We start from the raw sequence: 9,954 nt of genomic DNA on the forward strand, positions 1-9,954 counted from the left end.
TATGTAGTTTAAGTCGCCTAGGCTCTGGTATTTTGTAATGGCAGCCTGAGCTGCTAATATAGAACCAAAAATCTCTGTTAATATATTGTCTTATATTCTCTATTATTTTACTAAAAAGGAAAAGAATGAGCGGGAAAAAAAGAACCAAAACCTGAACTCTTAACTAGAATTTAGATTAAAATCAAATATGCTCTGATCAGGGGAAATTTCCTTGAGTAAGGTGATGGCCTCTGTTTTAAAGAATGAAAAAGAGGTTAGTTAGGCCAAGATGACTGGAGAATCCCATGGACGGAGGAGCCTGGTGGGCTGCAGTCCATGGGGTCGCGAGGAGTCGGATACGACTCAGCAACTTCGCTTTCACTTTTCGCTTTCGTGCATTGGAGAAGGAGGTGGCAGCCCACTCCAGTGTTCTTGCCTGGAGAATCCCAGGGACAGGGGAGCCTGGTGGGCTGCTGTCTATGGGGTCGCACAGAGTCGGACATGACTGAGGCGATTTAGCAGCAGCAGCAGCAGCAGGCCAAGATGAAAAAAAAAGGGAGGGGGGAATCATTTTATGAACCAGGGTCACTTGAAGAAGACATAAAGGTGAAAACAGTATAATGACTCAGAAAAACAATATAATAGCGCAGAAAAACAAGAAGTGGATGAAGAAGGAAGTTTGAAGCAAAGAAGGATGGGGGATGAAGTCATTTGGGGGCAGATCAACTGGCTAAAAAATATTTGAAAAATTGCAGTATAAATATCTACTGAAAATCTTCCTTTGAAATACAAAGACTTGTGGTTTTTTGTTCTTGTGTGTGTGCTCTGATCACAATTGCTTATTTGGAACTTAGAGGACTCATTAAGAAATACTACCATATAGTTTCTATTAAAAAAAAAAAGAACATCCTAAGTTGGCCTTTGTGAAAATTTCCTATTCATTTTATGAAAGAGAAAAGCCTTGGCACATAAGAAGGTCAGCTTCAGACTTTTCCTGTGTAGCTATTTCTGCAAACATCAAAAACTCTCTGCAGATTAAATATAGTATATATAAAGGGGGTATAGAGGGAGGGAATATACAGCAGTAGAAGATAAAACTCAAATTAGTTTACCCTTAGGCTGGAAAATTAGCCAAAACTTTGATCTCGGCTTTTATTTTTGAAAAAGAGTCCATAATAATAATTTCCAATGAATGAGTTATTTCAAGAAACGAAAACAACCCAAAATGTTGTGTTAGGTAGTGAATAAACAAAAGTGCCACACACAAAGATGTTTATCTAGAGGCATGGCTCCTTTTGCAAGAAATTTGTGTGCTTATCTTCTGGTTAAAAAATAAATAACTATTTAATAACATTTTAACAATACTAATAAATATATTTCAAACATAAACATTTCTGAATTAAAGAGGATTCTTAAAATTGATGAAGTCTTACCAGGCAAAAGTTACAATGTAGCTATTATTGCCTCAGCAAGCCTGAAATTAATCATAGTTATTCATATGGTCCTCACATCAATTGAGTTATGTGCATTATTTATACTGAAAGTGTTGCACTTAATTGCAGCTTAATAAATATCTTAAAATTTTGATACTGTGATTCAGCATGGAAACAAAAATGCGTGTGAGTAGAACAGTATGGCAATATAGCAGATTAATATATGATTAAAAAAGAACTCCATGGCAAGACATAACAAAAATTAATTAGCAATAGTTGTTGAAAACAAATTTCAAGTGATTTTTTAAAGCACTGTATTACATATAAATTAACTATATTTCTACTTTCTTGATGTTCCTTAAAAGAATAAGGAGGTGATTGGATGGTATCACCGACTCAATGGACATGTGTTTGAGCAAATTCTGGAAGATAGTGAAGGACAGGGAAGCCTGGCATGCTACAGTTCTTGGGGTCCCAAAGAATCAGATACAACTTAGCCACTAAACAACGACAACAACTGATGATGTCTTAGATGTATTGAAGTACAAAAAAGAGATTTTTTCCCCCTTAAACTGTGTTAATACAAAAAAACAATTATTACCAGCTTTTACAATGTCTGGGGCCATGTTTGAAAATTTAAAAATAGATATCACTCTATGAAGTTGATCTTAAGAAATAACAGAAAATTATCCAAGCATTATTTTTACATTGTAATACAATTCTGTCATTGTTATAGTTTAGTTGTTAAGTCGTATCTGACTCTTTTCCAACCTCATAAACTGTAGCTCTTCAGATTCCTCTCTCCACAGGATTTTCCAGGCAAGAATACTGGAGTGCATCGCTATTTCCTTCTCCAGGGGATCTTCCTGACCCAGGGATCAAACCTGCATCTTCTGCACTGGTGGGTGGATTCTTCACCACTGAGTCACCTGGGAAGCCCAGTATAATTCTGGAGTTGCTAAAGTAAACATGAATTTAGCAATGATGTTAAAATCAGAAGTCTAGATAAATGGTTTGGTTATGCCAAAGAGATACACAATAGGGAAAATAAAATACTGGAAAATTGAGAAACAGTACAAACAATGAAATTATACTTTAACATATGAATAAATTGATCTTTTTTACTGGTTGAGTGATCACCTATACTTGCATTGATGATGAGGATATCTCAACAGTGTGGAATCATAGGATCTAGCCTGAGTAGGTAAGTAAATAGCACAAGGTTTTATACCATCTCTACTTTCTCTTACTACAAATCTTAGTTAAAATAGATAGAAGAGAGAGTCTGTTACCAATAGGACAGAGTGAATACTGGATCTTCCCACAAGTATAAGTTATAAACTCTGGTTCCATTCTTATGCAAATGAGGGTTATATACTCTGAACAAAATATATTAAACTACTATCTAGGGCTCTGGAAAGTTTTAAAGTAAAGGTAGTCAAATATTGAAAGTAAGTCAAAATTAGGAGTAACAAAAAAATATTGAAGTAAATTTTGCAGTTTTATTTTTGTTTCCCTGAGGGTGGCCATAAATTTTTGACCTTGATGGCAGAGTATGAGGGGCACATTTCTGGAAAAAGAGTCTAAATCTATTTGCTTGAGAAATCAATGGAAGGAATTCAGGGCAATAAAATTCTGCTGGAGATTTAGGAAAACCCTAGAAAGGAGAGAGCCAAAAAAGAGGGGAAAAGTCCATGTGTATCAGCCCAGATTTATAGCTGATTCCACATCTGCGTGGGGAAAACAGCTCTCTGCTAAGGCTGAAAGCCCTGAACCAAGAGGCGAACTGCCATATAGTCACTGCATGTCATTTTAAAGTTTGAGTCTAGGCAATTGAATTGCCCAATAAAACAAAAACATGCATACTCTGGGGGGAAATATGAGAATTCATGGTCTACGTAACATAATATATAAAATGTTCAGGATAAAATTTTCATCCTTAACATACAGGAAGCAAGATTGTATTACTCTGTTTTAAGAATAGGCAATAAACTGGTTCAAAACTTGAGATGACCAGGATGTAGAATTATCAGAAGCTGATATAAATATGTTTAGTGGTCAGGTAAAGTAAAATATGTTCATTAAAAAATAGATAGGAATATTAGAAAAGAAGTAGAAAATATAAGAAATAACCAAATGCAATTTCTAAAGAAAATTTTGGAACTGAAAAATAACAACATTTAAAATAAGAAATGTACTAGTTTGACTTATTAATAAAAGAAATAGAAGAAAAAATAAAATTGAAGGCAGATTATATAGATATAAATATAAATATTTATATGTATAGAAATTATCCACTCAGAAGAAGAGATAAGAGACTGCAAGATGTACTAAGTTTTAAAGATCTAAGGAAGGTTGATCAAAAAAGTTCTCCTTTCTCTAAAGGGGATGAGAGATCGACTAGAGATAACAACATATTTGAATAAACAGAGGCAGGAAAGTATGCAAATGTGATGAAACATATAAATTCACAGACTTAAGAAACTTAGCCTATTAGTGCAAGAAACCTATTAAAATCTAAATTAGATACACTTGAAAAAATTCACATCTAGGCATATAAGAGTCAAATACTAAAGATTAATATGAAAATAAAATTTTGCAAAAAATAAAAATGACAATAGAAAAAAATTATATATTAAGCATAGGGAAAATACAATCTAAACCATTATAGACTTCTAAACAAAAACATGAAGTATAGAAGATAACAGAAAACCTTTGAAAGGACTGAAAGCAAAACAAGACAAACAAAAAACAAACATTAACAAAGAATTCTGTGTTCAGTGAAAATATCCCCCAAGAATTAAGGTTTATAGGTATTTTTCATGTAAATGAAAAATTAAGGGAGTTTGCAACCATCAGACTGATACAGAAATACAGTGTAAAATAAATTCTGTAGGTTGAAGGAAAATGATAGCAGAGGACACTTGAATACTCAAGAGAGAATAAAGAGAATTAGAAATAATAAACATGTGGGTAAATAAAGCTATATTTTCTCCCAATTTATTTAAACACATATATTTGCATAAAAGGTATATTTTTGCAAAAATGCATGAAAAACATGGTGATGCCAATAGAGTTCCAGAAAAACACCTACTTCTGCTTTACTGACTACGCCAAAGCCTTTGACTGTGTGTATCACAACAAAAACTGGAAAATTCTTCAAGAGAAGGGAATACAAGACCACCTATCGTGCCTCCTGAGAAATCTATGTGCAGGTCAAGAAGTAACAGTTAGAACTGGACATGGAACAATGGGCTGGTTCCAAATTGGGAAAGGAGTATGTCAAGGCTGTATATTTTTACCCTGCTTATTTAACTATATGCAGAGTACACCGTGCTAAATGCCGGGCTGGATGAAGCACAAGCTGGAATCAAGAATAACAGGAGAAATATCAACAACCTCAGATACTCAGATAACACCACCCTTATGGCAGAAAGAGAAGAAGAACTAAAAAGCCTCTTGAAGGTGAAAGAGGAGAGTGAAAACGTTGACTTAAAACTCAGCATTCAAAAAACGAAGATCATGGCATCCAGTCCCATCACTTCATGGCAAATAGAAGGGGAAACAATGAAAACAGTGACAGACTTTATTTTCTTTGGCTCCAAAATCACTGCCGATGGTGACTGCAGCCATGAAATTAAAGACACTTTTGCTCCTTGAAAGAAAAGTTATGACCAACCTAGACAGCATATTAAAAAGCAGAGATATTACAAAAAGTCCACCTAGTCAAAGCTATGATTTTTCGAATAGTCATGTATAGATGTGAGAGTTCAACTATAAAGAAAGCTGAGGACCAAAGAACTGATGCTTTTTAACTGCAATGTTGGAGAAGATTCTTGAGAGTCCCTTGGACACCAAAGAGATCAAACGAGTCAATCCTAAAGGAAATCTGTCCTGAATATTCATTGGAAGGACTGATACTGAAGCTGAAACTCCAATCCTTTGACCACCTGATATGAAGAACTGATTTACTGGAAAAAGACCCTGATGCTGGGGGAGATTGAAGGTGGGAGGAGAAGGGGATGAGAGAGGATGAGATGGTTGGAAGTCATCACTGACTCCATAAACATGAGTTTGAGCAAGCTCCGGGAGTTGGTGATGGATGGGGAAGCCTGTGTGTTGCAGTCCATGGGGTCTCAATGAGTTGGACATGACTGAGCGACTGAACTGAACTTATTTGCAGGAACTAGAAGTTTTATCACTATCATTTGGAGTTGCTTATGTATGAAGGTATAATACATGTGAAAACAACAAGATACAGAGTGTCAAGGAGGGCAAAAGGGGCCTATGTTGAGATAATTCTACATTTAAGTGATAAACCATCCTACGTAAGCTGTGAAAAATAAACACAGGTGTTGTTAGTTTTATAATAATTAGTTAAAAGTGTCAAAAGGAATACTTAAGATGTGAAAAGTTTTAAAAAGGAAAATTCAGAAAGATTAAGGAGAAAATAGAGGAATAAAAAGCAAAGAGACCAAATAGAAAATAAATAATTAAATTTCTAGACTTGAACTATAACAATAATTATGTTAAATGTTAATGAATTAAACACTCCAATTGAAAGTCAGATTATGAGAATGGAATAAATATAAAACCTATCTATCTGTTGTGTATATAAGACACACTTTAAATAGAGTTAAACAAATAGGTTCAAAGTGCAAATAGTAAACATAAGAAGCCTGGAGTGACTAACAATATAAGATAAAATATGCCATGCTGTGCTTAGTCATGTCCGACTCTCTGTGACAGCATGGACTGTAGCTCACCAGGTTCTTCTGTCCATGGGGATTCTCCAGGCAAGAATACTAGAGTGGGTTGTCATGTCCTCTTCTAGGGGATCTTCCCAACCCAGGGATTGAATCCAGGTCTCCTGCATTGCAGACAGATTCTTTACCAGCTAAGCTACCACGGAATACTGAAGATAAAATATACTTTAAGATAAAATATACAAGACAAAAAACATTATCAAAGATAAAGAAGAACATTTCAGAATCACAAAGGGTGTCAATTCATCAGGAAGACATAATTATAAATGTCTATATTTCCTATAAAATAGCCTCAAATTCATGAATCAAATTTGACAAAATTAAAGCAAGAAGTAAATAACTACTAAATCACAGGAGATTTTGATGTCCATCTCTCAGCAACTGATAGAACAATTAATCAAAAATTAATTAGAAGACAAAAGCATTTGAACATCATTCTTAATAAATACTGGAGCTAACTGATATTTATAAAATATCGTATGCAAAATTATAGGATACACATTTCTTCACAAGTGCACACATATATATATACTCACCAAGACAGACCACAGGCTGTTCCATACAAATTTCAGTTATTTTTAAAAGATTGAAGTCATACCAAATATGTTCTTGGATCACGTGGCATTATATTAGGAATATGTAACATGGTGTTTAGGAAACCACAAAATATTTGGAAATTAAACCATACAATGCTAAATAATCTATTGGACACAGAACACATCACATAAAAAAGTAGAATACATTTCAAAACCTATGATAAGCAAAACAGGGGTTGGGGATGCCAAATCTCCATGTAGTCACAAATCTGTATATAATTTATAACTGCTGCTGCTGCTGCTAAGTCGCTTCAGTTGTGTCTGACTCTGTGCGACCCCATAGACGGCAGCCCACCAGGCTCCCCCGTCCCTGGGATTCTCCAGGCAAGAACACTGGAGTGGGTTGCCATTTCCTCCTCCAATGCATGAAAGTGAAAAGTGAAAATGAAGTCGCTCAGTTGTGTCCGACTCCTAGCGACCCCATGGACTGCAGCCTACCAGGCTCCTCTGTCCATGGGATTTTCCAGGCAGGAGTACTGGAGTGGGGTGCCATTGCCTTCTCCAATTTATAACTAGTCCTTCCTATACTCAGTTCCTCCTTATCCACAGTTCCTCATCTGCATGCAGATTCAACCAACCTCAGCTCATGTAGTATATCAGTACAATCGTAAAAAACTGAAAAACATCTTTAAGTGGAACTGCACAATTCCAACCTGTGTTGTTCAAGGGTTAATTATACATCAGAGTTTATGGGGTACAAGTAAAATAGCACTTAACATGGATATTTTACCTTTAAATCGGTGTTTTTCTTTAAGAAAAAATAACAACCTAATATTTTACCTCAGGAATCTAGAAGAAGAGCAAAGTAACTCCAAGGCAAGAAATAAAAAAAAAAAAAATAAGAGTAGAAGAAACCAACTAGAAGAAGAGCAATAAAGAAAAGCAACTGTTTAAAAGCTGGTTCTTTGAAAATAATCAATGAATTTGACAAAGAACTAGCTGGACCAATCAATGAAAATCAGAGAAGACAAATCACCAATATCAGGAACAAAACAGGATTGTTACTAAAGTTCCTATAGACTAATAAAGATCCTGAAGGGACATAAAAGAATATTATGAACAACTTTATACCAATGAATTAGCAATTCATATGACAGGGAAAATTTCTTCAAAGACACAGTTTCAAGAATCACTAAAGTAGTAATAGATAAACTGGATAGCTATCTTTACATCTACTAATGAAATTTAGTTCAAAGCTACAAAACTTTTCCACAAAACAAATCGAAACACACATTAGCCTTCTAAACAGAAAAAAATCTCTCTAAACTCAGATGATTCAATCAGATGATGGCAAATTCTATCAAATACTTAAGGAAGAAATAATACCATACAGACAAAAAGTGTTTTACCCAAACTCTTCCAGAGACTAGAAAGGCAGAGTAATATTTTCCAATGAGTTTTATAAGAACAAAATTGCCAAAAGCAAAAAATTTACAAGTAAATAAACCTGCAGATCATCTATACCCCTAATAAACCTAGGCACAAGTACCCACAAAAGATATTAGGAAAGCAAATACAGCAATATATATGTATATTTAAAGACAGATAATGAACAAGTGGGATCTATCCCAGGAATGCAAATATTAGGCCAATTTGAAAATGAATCTCTAATTTATCATAATAATAGAATAAAGATAAAAGTCTGCAAGCCAATTTAATAGACGCAATAAAAATCTTCAGAAAGATACATTAAAATATCTCAGAAATGTAGTAATTAGTAAGAACTTCCTCACTCTGATAAAAAGAATTAAAAAAATACACAGGCACAGAACACACGGTCATAGAGTTTTAACATGATTTTAAACTCAAAATACTAGTGATAGAATACCGCTGCTGCTAAGTCGCTTCAGTCGTGTCCGACTCTGTGCGACCCCATAGACGGCAGCCCACCAGGCTCCCCCGTCCCTGGGATTCTCCAGGCAAGAACACTGGAGTGGGTTGCCATTTCCTCCTCCAATGCATGAAAGTGAAAAGTGGAAGTGGAGTCGCTCAGTCGTGCCTGACTCTTAGCGACCCCATGGACTGCAGCCCACCAGGCTCCTCCGTCCATGGGATTTTCCAGGCAAGAGTACTGGAGTGGGGTGCCATTGCCTTCTCCAGTGATAGAACACTAGGACAATGGAAATACAGTCACAGTGTCTTAGAGCTTTTCTTTGTGTACTATGTTACATCAGTCTACTCAGAAACTAACACTTCAACTAACAAGTACTTATGCCTTGTATATTCTTGACTTAAAATACCCCACACTCTACTAATTTTTCCTCACCTATAAAAAGATAACAATAAAGAATTTTAAAATTAAAAAGAAAATACTATTTATCTCATAGTGAATTGGTAAGATGAAAGGAGTTAATTTATGTGAGAGGCTTAGAATAGTACCTGACACATAGTATTTTGTGTTTTATTTATTATTAAAATTGGGCTTCCCTGGTGGCTGAGACAGTAAATAATTTTTCTGCAATGCTGGAGACCCAAGTTTGATCCTTGGGTCAGGAAGATCCCTAGATGAAGGGAATGGCAACCCACTCCAGTATTCTTGCCTAGAGAATCCATGGACAGAGGAGCCTGGTTGCTATAGTCCATGGGGTTGCAAAGAGATGGACTTGACTAAGCAACACAGAATAATATTATTAAATATATAACATCTTATGAAACTAATCATTTTTATATTATAGATTATGGATAAGAATCTCACATATTATGTTTTAGCCAGATTGTTGACATTTTAATATCTCCAAACTGTTATTTTTTGGGAATGTATCTTTGATTAAATTGATTTCATTTAAAATGATGATTTTATTTATTGTAATATGGGGATCTCCTGAGTAAAACTTTAGTGACACAACTTCACATATTCATAATATTTATATTTAGTTGATAACAACCTGTATGAGCTGTAAAAACCATTTTGTGGAGCCCAATACAATACCATGAACAAAGCTAGAGGAGGTGATGGAATTCCAGTTGAGCTATTTCAAATCCTAAAAGATGATGCTGTGAAAGTGCTGCACTCAATATGCCAGAAAATTTGGAAAACTCAGCAGTGGCCACAGGACTGGAAAAGCTCAGTTTTCATTCCAATCCCAAAGAAAGGCAATGATAAAGAATGTTCAAACTGCAGCACAATTGCACTCATTTCACATGCTAGCAAAGTAATGCTCAAAATCTCTATGTCAGGCT

General features: G+C 35.1%; 1 long non-coding RNA gene across 1 annotated transcript; it reads right to left on the minus strand.

Annotated features, from left to right (window-relative positions):
• Nucleotides 1–2,023: 2,023 nt before the first annotated feature.
• LOC147378277 (uncharacterized) lies at nt 2,024–6,283 on the minus strand. The gene is made up of 2 exons (XR_015149771.1): nt 6,179–6,283; nt 2,024–2,370 (listed from the first exon to the last, which is right to left on the minus strand). It is a non-coding gene; the product is annotated as an uncharacterized LOC147378277 (long non-coding RNA).
• Between the last annotated feature and the right edge of the window lie 3,671 nt (nt 6,284–9,954).

This window comes from Bos grunniens, chromosome 2, assembly GCF_055505025.1.
Source record: "Bos grunniens cultivar Pamir isolate PY7600 chromosome 2, Bosgru_T2T1.0, whole genome shotgun sequence".
NCBI classification, from domain to species: Eukaryota; Metazoa; Chordata; class Mammalia; order Artiodactyla; family Bovidae; genus Bos; species Bos grunniens.